Raw genomic sequence first — 14,896 nt, 5'->3', positions numbered from 1 at the left:
AGACTTCACTCACAGCAGGACGCCAAAATTCCTGAGAGGTGCTCTCAGTTGTGAGTTGGCAGAGGCCCTGGAAGATAGACAGTGAGGCCGTTCACACCATGTCCGCATGCTCCCCTGAGTGTGCAGGCTACTGTAGTTGGCCATCCACCTAGGTCAGGTTGTTTTTCCAGTTTTCTTCCATTCCACAGGCAGCTCCTCCAACTGTGGATTTTACTTCAGGCATCCAGATCCCAAGTCTTAAAGGAGGCTTTTTGTTTTGTGCTAATGAAAACAAGAGAACGCTTTCTGCTGAGATTTGTGACAGGGAGTCTGAAAAGTTTTCAGTGCTTTACCATCACCGAATGAGAGCTGAGAGCAGCTTGAAAAGAACCTGAGAAAACAGCTGTTCCCAAAACCCTGTTTGATAGATGATCCAAAAGAGGTTGATGAGATTAAGAGACTCAACAATTTAAATCATCCATGGCATTCAGATGAGGGGCTTCAGGGGCACCCCAGGGAGAGAGGGAGGGGCTCAGGGACTGGTACTCCAGGCCCCCATTCCTGCTTCATCCAAAGCAGCTCTGCGAGGATCTGTTTCACATGTCAGCTTGCTTGATACTTAATTTGAAAGGGGGATTTCACTGCTTCAATAGCAAAGAAGCAAGCAAAAAAAATCACAGTGTGCCATGATTTTTATGACATTAAATTAGACCCCATCTACATCAAGAGAAGAGAAATACTGTAAACAGGTGTTGAACTCCAGTTAATGACACGTGTGCCATTAGAGGAAAGTTTACTGATGTCTGTAAGTTACCTTGAAATATGTTGAAAAATGGATTCATACATATATGGGAGATGGTAGGTTTACAAATATTCTCAGGAAATTCTTTCAAAGTTTCTGTGTGCAAGTTTTCATAATACAATGGGTGGGGAAAATTGAAACCAGATGCATATGTTCTAATCAACATTATCTTACCTCTTAAAAGCTGTAGTTGTTTTTTTTAAAGGAAAAGATGCCTGTACCACCTTCTTAAATGGCCAATCTTATTATTGTTTGGATAAAATAGAGACAATTGATGTGATAACTTTAGAAAAGTAAAATTCTACCTCAAATATTTTTCCTACTCAATCATTTATTCATTAACATTTAATACCATAGGTATTTGAACTTCTAAAACCTGCGGGGTTTAATTGTAGCACCTACATTTCTGTAGTGCAATAACCTTTTGTAAGTATATAAATAAGTTCTTTCATACACATTGTTTTGTTCAAGCCCAGCAATTCTGTAAGATGGCTAGAAAGTACTGCTTCAAGACTTTGTGGCCTGTCTGTAATCACACAGCTAGATTTGGAAATAGAACTCACATCTTCTTCCTCTACGGTCAGGGGATTATGACCAGGGGAGGGAAAGATAGGTTCACCACAGCAACTGTAAAGGCCCTCAGACTAAAAGAAACATAAAGTGATGAGACTGAAATCTACATGTTGATGGGATGGCCAGGTATGGTGGTTAAACATCATTGCATATTTCCTTCTTAGCTTTTATACTATTACTAGAGGCCCAGTGCATGAAAATTCATGCACTGGAGGGGGGTCCCTCAGCGTGTCCTGCCCCCTCTCACAGTCCGGGAGCCCTCATGGGCGGGAGGCGACCCGGCGATCAGGGGAAGGCGATGCCCCCATCACACGTCTGCTGCTGCCACTGCCGGCAGCGCAAGCCTCAGCTGGCCCTGGTTACCTGAGTCTCAAGCCGGCCCTGGGCAGCTGGGCAGCTGCCATCCAAGGCTTTCCTGTGCCTTGGGCATCGGCTGGACAATCGCCATCCAAGTCTTGCCTGCACCTTGGGTGTCGGCTGGGCAGCCGCCATCCGAGGCTTGCCTGCACCTTGGGCGTCGGCTGGGCAGCCGATATCCAAGGCTTGCCTGCGCTTCGGGCCTGCCCTGGGAAGCTGGGGGTCTGAGGGGACTGGGGGACTCTGGAGGCAGGAGCGTGGAGCAGCCAGACCCGCCTGGGGGCGGGCCTGGCCGTGCTGCACACCTGCCACCCCGGCGGGGCTGAGGAGACTGGGAGCTGCCATCTTGTGGCTGTGGACACTGCCATCTTTGAGAGCGTGACAGTCAATTAGCATATTCTCTCTTTATTGGATAGGATTTCATCTCTTATGGATGAACATTTACAGTGAATAATTTACTGATGTTTTTATCTGCCCTCACAATTTTCTTCACTTCAAAATAAATTCTTTGTACATATTTAAGTCCAGAAATTGTATAGTGTGGGAACTTGGAATTCTGCAATGTGCTCATGGTGAATCCCTAGGGCAATAATCACTGAAATGTAAAGGACCTAGTTTCTTCCTTGAGAAGGTAATCGGGGCCAAATTTATAGGAAAACAGATTTACTTAAGTTTTATAAGTAAAATGGTTTCTCATGATCATCTGATCCCACTGTAACCTGGCATTTTAAAGATTTGTAGGCTAGAATGATCTAAATTTTAAAACATGTGGTAGAAATCGTGCACCTATCCAAAATGGTGATGGCCAAATTAAAACATTTCTGTGTTTCCATCATATTATTTTCATGCATAGCCAACTCATATTTGCTATTATAAATGTTTCTAATTCATTAAAAAAATCAAAAGAAATATCACTTGAATGCAATGTATTCTACTATCAAAGTATTTCAAACCCTGAAAGGAGGATAGGAGAATGGATAACAAAAAAGTATTCTTTATGGGATAATAATCTTGTTAAAACTTTGTATTATTTATAGTAAGAATACAGAGAATCAAAGAAACTAAATGATCTAAGTTTATCCAGCAAGCAAGAGGTGAGCCAGAAATTAACCCAGTATTTAATTGGGTACATAATAATATAAGAGATGTGAATGCATTTGAGACACTTGTTTAAGCTTTTCTTTTTAAATTAACAAATGGCAATGCATTGGGTTGAGAATTCTACACTTCGTTCTTTCTCAGATTGTTTTAGTGGTAAGGACAGCTTTGCCAAGGTGGCTCACAACTGCTTCAGCTGATGAAGTAATCACTAGTCCTTTAAAAGCCAGACACTTCAACAGGATTGCCCATTATTTCTCAGCAAAAGCAGAGAGGACTTACACAGTTCATATGTCAGCATAGCAGCAGCATCTTTTATGTGAAAAACAAAGAAGCAAATGCATTTTCAAGAATTTATTTAGTACTGTTGGCCATGTGCAATAAAGGCTGAGAGCATAGGTGCATAGGTTGTGTGGCAACCCCAGTTCAAATCCCAGCTCTGCCACTGAACTTGGGCAAGTGGCTTAAGTGCTCAGTCTTCTTATCTGGAACATGGGGATAAACTGATGCAAATAAAATACACAGCCGGTATATAGCACACAGCAAGGATTCAATTAATGTTAACAGTGACCATTAAAACATTGGCTAATTGGTACCTAGCTACAAAAAAGCCAGTGTCTTTGGCTAGCCAGAGTTTTTCCTGACATTTTTTTAAGGATAAAGTTTGAGATCCCTAGAAAATAGAGCCATAATCTCAGAGGTTGTTGTTGAACAAGATCTAGGGACTGTATCTTGAATCTGACTTAGAATAAGTCCTGTCTGATATCTTAAATAGTAGCAGGACTGTGTAATGATCACTCAGCTAGGACCCCAGGGTGCTGAAGAGTCAACACATGTCTTTCACTCCACAAACCTTGGTTTAGTGCTGGTCATGTACCAGTCTGTGCTCCAGTCTACGATCTTTATTCCCCTGTCACATCAGCCTCGGGGACAGTGAAGGCTCTACCGTGAAGTCATAGTTCCTTGGCTTGAAGCCCTCACCCCGTTCCGTTTCTCAGACCCTGAGTTTTCCACACCTCCTTGCAATGGCCCCTGTTGGTTAACACCTCCTGTGACTTAATTACTCATATTCCATGCTGCTGTTGTTGAATGCAGGTGGTTACCCCTGCCTTCACTCATTCACTCCGGTTAATCTGATTTTCCCCACTGACTCCTCCCCTGAGGGCACCACAGCTGTGTTTTGACAGCCATCTCTGCCATAGGTGCTGACCGCAGACACTTCATGCTCAAGGCAAAGCAGAGGGACCACCAGGGCAACGAGGGGTAGGGCCAGGCCTCCCAGGGTCCCTTCCCTGGAACTGAGCTCTGCAAGTACAAATATGGTTTTGCCTAATAACCCAGAAGGGACCACCACACTCCCAGTTCACTGAGATAAGTAAACCAGATCATCAATTTGTCCATTAACCATGGGTGATTGTTATGGGGCCTGTAATGTACTTTACTGAACATAAAGCAAAGATGATGTGATATGATGAATGTGCCATTAATTCAAGCTTCACTCTATAGTTGCCCTAAAAAACAAGCCACACTCCAGAGGACCACCACAAGGGCAACCATATCCACATCCTGGTCAATACCTGAGGCTTTGCTAATTAGCAGAGTGTGTGTTATATGGATTTTTAAATTGGTTAAACTAAAGACTTCCTAAATAGTGTGGTGACTGTTCAGAATTGATAAAAAGTAAAGTTGAGAAGTGTGGATTAAAATATTTTAAAATACTTCCACTGTTGTGGGAGTCTCCTTGTATAATGCAAGCAATGAGAGTCACAGAATCCTGCTTCTGGGGTCCAGCAGGATTGCCTCTGGAAGACACAGCTCTCCTACACCCAGAGGACAGCGAGCTTACAGAACAGCTTGCACAGCACTTGGTGATTGTTTGTTAATAGATGCTTAGTGAATAAATGGATATATGTGTGGCTGCCCCATCTCCCTGTAATTCCTGTAATTCACATGAATGTAATTTCATTGTCAAGGGCAAGGGTGCCAAAACAAATATTTTACTGCAATAATTTTTAAATCTATGATAAAATATCAAATTTTAAATAACGACTGTCTGTTGAAGTTTGTTTTAAACCCAGCATTATTGTGAATTGGGAACGGTTGTTTCCAAACAGCCCACGGATACTGAACCTTGCAGGGGGCCTCTCCACTACACGGGTTTATGAGGGTGGACATGGTGTGCAGACACATCTGGGCAAGGAGGGCAGATGTGATACATAGTCATGGTGCTTGATTGTAGAGCTTTTATTAACTTTTTTATTAATATCTATAATATATTAGAATTATATATTATGTAATATGTGTTTACATAATTTATAATTAATTATGTAATATATAACATAATGCTATATATTTATCTAATGTGCAGTATATAATATATGATTATGTAATAAAATAATAATGTAAATATGAACTTTTTATAAAGGTATGCAGAAGCACCCTTTTTTCTCTTGCACAGGCTCTAGCACAGTGTGGCAGAATTTCATCTGAGACTTGCTCTTCTCATATCCTTGGTACTAAGGCTGTTGTCCAAGAGTTGGGCCTGTTTGGGGAGTTTGCAGCAGTGGCACATTTTCCTGGTGACCTACATGTTGCCTCGCCAAGGCACCTTCAGTCCCAATATCAAGACAAATTAATAGGTGTCTGGGTAACATAAAATTATGGCCAAAAAAATAAAAAGTAAGCCCTGGCCGGCTTGGCTCAATGGATAAAGCATCAGCCTGCGGACTGAAGGGTCCCAGGTTTGATTCCAGCCAAGGGCACATGCTTAGGTTGTGGGTTCGATCCCCAGTAGGGGATGTGCAGGAGGCAGCTGATCAATGATTCTCTGTCATCATTGATGTTTCTATCTCTCTCTCCTTCTCCCTTCCTCTCTGAAATCAATAAAGAAACATTTTTTTTAAAAAAGTAAATGCATGTATGGTGGAGTGTGTGTGTGTGTGTGTGTGTGTGTGTGTGTGTGTGTCTTTAACCTGGCATATTTTTGTTTAAATATAATTTTGAGGTAACAGTTGAAATTTTTGAAATTATAAAAAAGTAAAAATAAAAGTATAAAATACTTTAAAATCACTCATAATTCTACTATACACACATATGATGTAGAAAGCTTCTTAATACACACTCCAAGGAGTGTTGATAGAAAGAGTACTTCCAGTACAGTGGAAATCTTATAAAGTTTGGGGGAATTATTGGTGGCATTTAAGATGCATCCTGCTGGACAGATTGCCAGGACATATTGCTGGGGAAGAAAAGCAAGTTGCCGAATGGTAAGCACAGTTGGATACTATTTATGTCTTAGATACACCCACACACAGAACAACAAGCACCACCATAAATTCTCTGTGAGTGCATATATATATGTACGTAAGTGCATAGGAAAAGAGTGAAAGGAGAGCCCTTTGACCAAGGATGGTGGTGATCTCCCAGGGAGCTGTTGAAAAGCTTGGGGGTGGGTAGGGGGCTGGTCAAAGAGGACTTCTATGTAATGCTTTAATGTTTGACAAGGAAATTATATTCATGTGAACTACAGGAATTACAGGGAGATGGGGCAGCATGAATTTTAAGTGGGAAAGCAGAGGACACCGTTTGGCAGAATAGGGTGCATAAGGGACAGGTTCGGAGACAGTCCAGAGAATGATTAAGACCAAAAAGAAAAGGATATTAGATTCCAGGTTGAGGGTTAGGCACTCATTGAGAACTATTGCATGGGAGAATAATTTGGATGGCAGTATACAAAATGGCCTGGGTAGGAAACAGTTAGGAAGCTATGACAATGTCCTGTGAGCCTGGTTAGAACAGGGAGAAGAAAAAATGAGCAAACATATGGGAGAGATTTTAAATCTGCCCAATCTGATGAGGAGCAGTCAGGCTGAAGGAGAGGAGAATATGAGAGAAAAGAATTGGAGATTGCAATCCATGTGGTTGGTGTGATGTAGATATCAGGTAAAGAGAGATGGGAACACAAAATTTAAAATAAAATAAAAAAGTTTGGGAAGGAAAAATATTAATGGTCATCAAATTCTATCACTCAGACATATAAGTAAGTGAATACAATTTTTTTTACTTGTGATTAAATGAGCGAACCCATGGAGAGCACTTAGCCTAGTACCAGGCACATAGGTGGCACTTCACAATAATGATAGTGGCAAATATGTATTGACAGTTTTTCTGTGTCAAGCATTGTTGTAAGGACTTTTACCTATTAAAACTTTTAATTCTCACAATAATTTTATGTAGCAGGTGTTACTTCTACTCCTATTTTACCAAGTTACAACATTCCAGGGGATGGAACAGAAGAGACAATTTGTTAAATCCAAGAAGAAATTTAGGGGTCACAGTCGCTGTGCTAATTGCTCAATGCTAATTGTGAAATATTCAAGAGCTGTCAAAGGGAATGCCAATCTTGGAATCTTCTTGGACATTTAAAGAGAAGTAGTTACAGCCAGAGAACATTAGCGAAGGAGAACTAAAGGTACCACCCAGGTGAATGATGCATTTTAGAGATGATGTAGGCTCAGGATCCCTCGGGTGAGGGCCAGCTAGAATTCTGTCCAGGCTCCAAGAGGGCGACATCCTTGTCTAAGATACAGAGAGCTTGGTAACTCATGTGAAAGCACTGAGCGCTGTGTCTGGTACATTGGCTTACATTTATTGAATGAAATGAAAGAATATTTAAATACTTTTGCTAACTTAATTTATTTGATGCCTCTTTTTTCCTCCTTTCTCGGGAAGGCTGCTGGGCTATGCTGATGGGTCCCTTTTTCCTCATCTATTCAGCACAGACCTGCAGTTCTTCAGTTTTTTGCCTGGGATAGGGAATTGGGGGAGCTCTGGCTTTAACCTTCTTTATTAGAGTAAGCATTTTATTATAGAGTGAGAGTTTTTGTGCCTTCCTTAGAAGATTTACATCTCATTCCTCTTCTAGCAAACATTGGAAAACCACCTTGTTATGGGACAAATTGTTATCCTATATAATAAAAGGCTAATATGCAAATTGTTTCCTCAACCAGGAGTTCGACCAGGAGTTCAACCAGGAAGCAGGGCCGGCCAGCCAACTGCCTGTAGCCCCTCCCCCCCGGCCAGCCCCACTCCTGATTGCTCCCACCCATACACGAATTCATGCACCGGGCCTCTAGTTTTAAAAGAAAACAGGATGCTTTCAATTGATCATATGGTATAAATAGTACACTTTGATAAAAATAGTGTAATCTTTTGATACTACAGTTGAACAAGATCTATGGAATCAGAAGAATAATTTTTGTTCATCAGTTTATGTTGTTCATTATATTCCATAAATGAGTGAGATCATGTGATGTTTATCTTTCTCTGACTGGCTTATTTCACTTAGAATAATGCTCTCCAGTTCCATCCTTGCTGTTGCAAATGGTAAGAACTCCTTTTTTACCGCAGTGTAGTATTCCATTGTGTAGATGTACCACAGGTTTTTAATCCACTCATCTACTGATGGGGGATAAGGACACATATGTAATAACTTAATCAATAAAGAAATTTTAAAAAATAAAATAAAAAAGAAGAAGAATTTTTAAGCTTTTAAAATTTGTTCAATGGATTCACATTTCATCCATGTAAAAATCACCTTTTAACTTCATATTCATTTTTCTGTTTCTTAAAAGAATTTAACTTATGCAATAGCACTTTAACAATCTCTGGGGACACTAAAGCATCAAGTTATGGGTGACATTTGCGGGGCTCTCACTGTGTGCTATGCACTGCTCTGGGTACTGTGTATTGGTGAAACCTCTTAACCCTCACATGAACTCCTTCAGATAAATCTTACTAATATCTCTGCTTCACAGATGCAGAAACTGTGATCTAAAGAAGCTCAATTACTTGTCTAAAATCACATGCTTCATAACAATAGAGCCAGAATTCAAATCCACACTCCCAGCTTCAGAACCCAAGGCTATAATATATTAATTTTAAAATAATCATAATTACTAGTCTTTTTACTGTTATAAAATACAAATACCTATATACTGAATATCCTTTTAAGTAAATGATTTTTCTAAGCATTACATGAAACCAAATGTCTAAAGAAAAGGTTGTTTCCTCTTAGGAAGCCTCCATGCCTCTTGCAGGAGTGTAAGGGAGTCAAATATCCCCTCCTACACCCACACAGTGCTTCCACCTACAGGCACAATGAGTCACACCCATTATGTTTTAGTTTTGTAGGTACTTTTATCACCACTGTGTTTAAATGTTTGTTTCTATGTGCCCCATCACCATTGCCAGGATTTTGAAAACAAATCTTGTCTTATTTATATTTATTGCTGTTCAATGATTACAATGATAGTTAAAACAATAACAAAAATATAATAAGGGTCTACTATGTGCCAGGCACTGTGCTAAGTGCTCAGCATGTATTGTCTCAGTTAAGTCTCTCAATGACCATCTGGTATATGAACCATGATTACATTTTTGCTCATGAATGTGTGGCACATGCCAGGTGCCCAATAAAGTTTGACTTATTGATATTCCATAGTTTCTAAACTTACTTACCTGAAATAAATTAAAATATAAACTCCTTGGGGAGAAACAAACATACCAGGGATTCCCAGTGATTGAGAGCCCTGACCACTTACATTTGAGGGATGAGAGTGGGGGAAGGGGTGCTCCTGATATTAAAAAGGAAAGGCAAGTTGCAAAAGCCACAAACATTGTCAGTCCATCTCTACCCCTTAACACAAAAAGGACTGTAGCAGATGACTCAGTTTGCCTGGGAGAGTGTCAATTTCTTTTCTCTCTTCTGATGGAATATTTTAAAAGCCTCCTTTCATTTTCAAAAGTCTTCTGTTTGGATGTTATATTACTGATCACCCCAACTACAAAGTCTCAATGTGAATGTGACACACTGGGCCAATGACTCATCTGCTACTACCTGTTCTATCCTACTCACCTACCTAGGCCAATGGGAATGTGACACTGTGAACTGAGACAACCTTGGATTTGTATTAAATAAGGAATAAGGGTGAGCCACAATGGTCTCCAGGCAACGGGCCACATTGCCACACTAAGGTCAGCAGAACAATTGGCAAAAAATCTTTGGAGCAAGAGAATCCTGATGGAATTATCTTGATATGTACCTGGCCTTGATTTATCCTTGAGGTTATTTGACTACATGTGTCTCTATGATTATAAAATAAAAAGTAACCACACAGTTCATAGAGGCAAGAACACTGCTCTCCCTACCTCACACAATAATACATGGTTATATGATCATAAAGAAAAAAAAAGAAAAATATAAAGTAGTTTGTTGCTGTGGGTATGTGTGTAGTGGGATGGGACAGGGAGACAAAAAATCCAATGGGACAGACAGGGGAAGAGAAGGGGAGCCAAACAAACAAACAAACAAAAAATAACTTTGTTCTCACTATGGTCTGAGTGTTTAAAAGTCCCCAGCCCCCAAAAATATGTATGTTGAAATAACTCCCAAAGGCTATGGCATTAGGAGGTGGGGACTTTGGGAGGAGCTTAGGTCATGAGGGTGTAGCCCTCCTGAATGGAATTAGTACCCTCATAAAAGAGATCCCAGAGAGCTTATTCACTCCTTTCCACCATATGGAGACACAGCACAATTACAGCTATGAATCCGGAAGAAAGCCCTCACCCAACAGGCTGGGACCCTGATCTCCAATTCCCAGCTTGAAGAACTGTGAGAAATAAATTATAAATTTCTGCTACTTATAAATAAACCATCCCATTGTGGTATTTTGTTATAGCAGCCTAAACAGACTATGACAGCACTAGGGGGGAAATAGCAAATTATAAAATTATGCTTGTGCACTTTTATAAAATTATTTAAGTGTATGTATGAATAATGGATAAAGTACTAGTCTAGGACTCAATGCCACCAACACTCTGTAAGAATATCTTGTTCACCACAGCTTCCCAAGCACTTAGTGTAATGCCTATAGTACAGATATTTCTGAAGGGAGGAGGCAATAAAGCAAACTAGCAAACCAACTTGGTTTCTACTTAGCTATACAGCTGTGGGCTATGCTCCCTTGCACCTACCGTAGCTGAGAGAATGAAAGGTTGTTTGCAACAGTATCTAACACTCAGACAATGATGAAGGGCAGATCTGAGCAAAAAGTTCACCCAGATACCCCTAGACAAGGTGACCACCACAGTGCTATAGTGGCAGCCTGCTTTGAAGCTATTGTGTTTGATCTTTAAGCATTTTTAATTCAAAAATTGTATACACATACACACAGGCAAAAGCAACAAACAGTTTTATAAAAATGTGTATACTTTTCAAGTTCATACTGTGGGGGAGAAATTTTTTTTTATTTATCCTTCTAGGTTCTTTCAGCTGCTCTAATAATTAAATTGATATGAGACAGATTGACTGGAGAAAATAACCAAATTTAATTATATACATATATACAGGGATACCACATGCATGAGCAGTTCAGAGAAAGAAAAGTAAAATGAGGTATATATGATATTCTGAGCTAAGAGATGATATAAGATGTTTTGAGGCTTCAGAAGTGAAGAGGGTAATTTGCAGGATGATAAGACGAGCAGATGTTCAGTAATTTCAACAGTTGCCCTGCCCTATAGATAGATCATAAAAACTCATTTCTGCTGATAACTCTTATTTAGATAAGGCCCCAATTTAAATTCTTTAAGAAAGAAGTAAAAGCTTCTTTTGATCCCACAGGGTCTTAATTTCCTTCAGCTCAGAATAATCCACATACCAAAATAATCCACATACCTCAGGAGGCCTATTTTGAACCCCTTAAATTCTTTTAAATATGTGAATGCCATCCCTCACGTTTTTTAATATTTAGATGTATAAGCATATTCTTTTTATTAAAAATGAGATTGGACATTTATATTATTCTAGAAAAGTAGAATTTTATTATTCTACTTTTTAAACTTTCATTCTCACAATATATCACAAATATCTCTCCAGATTTGGTCATAGAAGGTCACTGTATCAGTCAGCTATTGTCATAGTAATGATTCAAAACAAATCACTCCAAAATGCAATGACTTTCAACAGCTATATTTTTTATCTTTTTTTTTTTTCATTCAGCTAGGCTCATCAGGACTCTGAACTTCAGGTTGGTCCAGTTTGTTTCATGTGTCTGTTACATTCTCCTATGACTAGTGGGGGATAATAACATGCTATTATTCCTCTTATGATGGCAAAAACTCAAGAGGGGTGAGTGGAATAACACCTCTTAAATCTAAGATCACTACATTGTCACTTCTCTCCACATATCATTGGCCAAAGCAAGTCACATGGCCAATTCAATATTGGTAGGGTGATGAAATACACTCTATCTCTCCTGTGAGAAACTGCAAATCATCAACAAAGTGTGGTTACTGTTAGGGTCGCCAAAGGAGGAACGCACGAGGCCAACGTGGTAAGGGATTATAAATTTTTTAGGACATCTGGATACCAGATGGGCTGAGCCCAAAAATGGTGTCAGCACCCAAAGACAGTGAGTCAGAGGTTTTTAAAGGACTCTAGGCGGGCTTTATCTGGGAGGAGAATTCTCTGTGCAGGTTCAGATGCTGGGAAAGTCCGGAGGGGAGAGATAATGATCTTAGCAAGTGGAATGGGATCTAAGCAAGTGGAATGTCCATTGTGAAGGCCTAAAGGTCAGGTCCCAGGGGAGGGGGTATTGATTCAATTATTTGATGAGACCTAACAGTACTGGGAGAGATGCATGAGGAGGGATGCACTTTGCTATGTGTTTAACCACTCCCCTGTTGATAAAAATTAGGTTGATTACAACTATAGAGCTGTGAAGAGCATGCAACTTGTCCTGTTTCCCTTTTGTCTGGGTTTCCACGAAGCTTGAAGCCAAAGTTAAGTCTCAATGAAGGCAAATTGCTCCCAATTAGCATATCCATAGACTCATTTTCTATTCCTAATTTATTCAGCTTTCCTTTAATGTCCTTTTTTGAAAGCTTCTTTAATTTTTAAAATAAAGAATCAATGTGTGGTTAATTTGAATTTTATGAGTGTCAGAATCTCCTGACTGACTGTTGAAGTCACTAAAGAGAATCATGGGTTCTAATGTGTGGTCAATGCCCCAGACTCTGCCTCCCGGAGCTTTCTGGAGCCTGGTCTCTATGCATTCATTAGTCACACTTACTGCCACCAGAGGACAGGGAAGGGAAAGAATGCAGACTCAAATGAGTCCACTTAACTAGTTAGCAGCAACTCACTGTGGTAGAAATTTTAATGAAGGTAGAAAATTATCAGATAGTCAGCCACTGCCTTGCTTTCCTTCAAGCTGGCCATGATTGTGGGTCAGAGTAATTTGGGGCCATGAAGCTGCCAGGCAGAGCCAGATCCTTCTCGAGATTTTATTCCCTCAAAGTTGCTCCCAAAGTGAAAGCCATGACTGCTCCTGCAGGAGTGCCTGCACATCCTCAAGACCTTGAGTTTACCAAATTACCAAGCAGTTTAGTGATGGCTTCTTTGGAAAACCACGCTCCTCCATCAAGAACTGGTTTGTTTAAGAAAGCAGGCCGAAGGTGCGAGGACTCTAATAACTTAGGAACCTCCCATTTGCTTCATCTTGCATCCAGTCTGACTACAAAAGGAGCACCATCTTTCAAGATAACCCCTGGAATTGAAGCCATTGGTGGCAAATTAAGTGTGACTTCAACAAATTAAAACATGGCCTACACTGTGGAATGCCCGCTGGTGACATCAAAATTCTAATGGAGTTCCTGCTCAGTGTCACCGCAGCACCTAAATTTCATCATTGGGAGGTAGCTGTCCTTTAGTCTCAGCTAAGAATTGACAAACCTGTAGCTTTTCAGAATCCACAGGCTCATATTGAAAATGTGCATTCTACAATTTACCGAAATGTCTTAGCTAATTCCTTGTATTGTCCTGTTTGTAAGACTGGGAAAGTGACATCAGATGAGTTACATTACTATGTTCAGAACCATTTTACAAGTGCAAGAATGGCTTTGATTGGACTTGGTGTGATTCACCCTGTACTGAAACAAGTTGCTGAATGATTTCTGAATATGAGGGGTGGGCTTGGTTTACATAGTGCAAAGGCCAGATACCTTGGAGGTGAAATTTGAGAACACAGTGGAGACAGTCTTGTCCATGCTCCTTTTTGCAGCAGAAAGTGCTGCCACAGGAAGGGCAGAAGCAAATGCTTTTAGTGTTCTCCAGCATGTCCTCGGTGCTGGGCCACCTGTCAAGAAGGACAGCAATGCCACCAGCCTTCTGTACCAAACTGTTGCCAAGAGGATTCACCAGCCATTTGATGTTTTCGCTTTTTATGCCAGTTACTCAGATTCTCCACTCTTTGGGATTTATACTTTCTCCAAGGCTGCAGCTGCTGAGACTTTATCAAGGCTGCCTACAACCAAGTAAAAGCAATTGATCAAGAAAACCTTTCTAGCACGGATGTCCAGGCTGCCAAGAACAAGCTGAAAGATGGGTACCTAATGTCAGTGGAGTCTTCTGAAGGTTTCCTGGACGAAGGCAGGTCTCAGACTCTTGCTACTGATTCGTACATGCCACCATCTAGTCTTTCAACCGATTGACTCAGTAGCTGATGCTGATGTCATAAATGCTGCAAAGAAGTTTGTTTCTGGCCAGAAGTCAATGGCAGCAAGTGGAAATTTGGGGCATACACCTTTTGTTGATGAGCTGAATACTGAAACACATTGCAAGAAAGAGCTGGATGTTTTCTCAAACCTGAGCAGCAAACGCAGGAATGTCATAAGTCTATACTGTATCATATATTTTTGTTTTCAATGAGGTGAAATACTTTAAAAAGCATAAATGCAGGTAATTGTTCTCAGAGGGCCTAAAGTCAATAAAACATTCAAGTGTTAAAAAATAAAAAGAAGAAGAAAGAAAAAAATGATCAGATGGTGTTCCTCTCTGTTTCCCAATTCCAGAGAAAATCTGGGGTTGATTTTAGTGCCCTACACAGCATCTGGCCCTAGTCACATACTTAAATGCATAATGATACAAAGTTATATATTTATCAAAAAGAAGTAAACACAGTCAATAGCCAAAAGGAAACTCTATTTTAAAATTTGCCACCTTATCATTTGGAGTTTTGTTTTTTT

At 40.2% G+C, this 14,896-nt stretch overlaps 1 pseudogene; it reads left to right on the top strand.

Moving 5' to 3' along the window:
* Positions 1 to 13,118: 13,118 nt before the first annotated feature.
* LOC102432587 lies at positions 13,119 to 14,579 on the top strand (annotated as a pseudogene).
* Positions 14,580 to 14,896: the final 317 nt, after the last annotated feature.

This window comes from Myotis lucifugus, unplaced genomic scaffold (genome assembly GCF_000147115.1).
Source record: "Myotis lucifugus unplaced genomic scaffold, Myoluc2.0 scaffold_7, whole genome shotgun sequence".
Classification (NCBI taxonomy): domain Eukaryota; kingdom Metazoa; phylum Chordata; class Mammalia; order Chiroptera; family Vespertilionidae; genus Myotis; species Myotis lucifugus.
The sequence above is the reverse complement of the archived record's forward strand: the minus strand, read 5'-3'. Positions and strand labels throughout refer to the sequence as shown.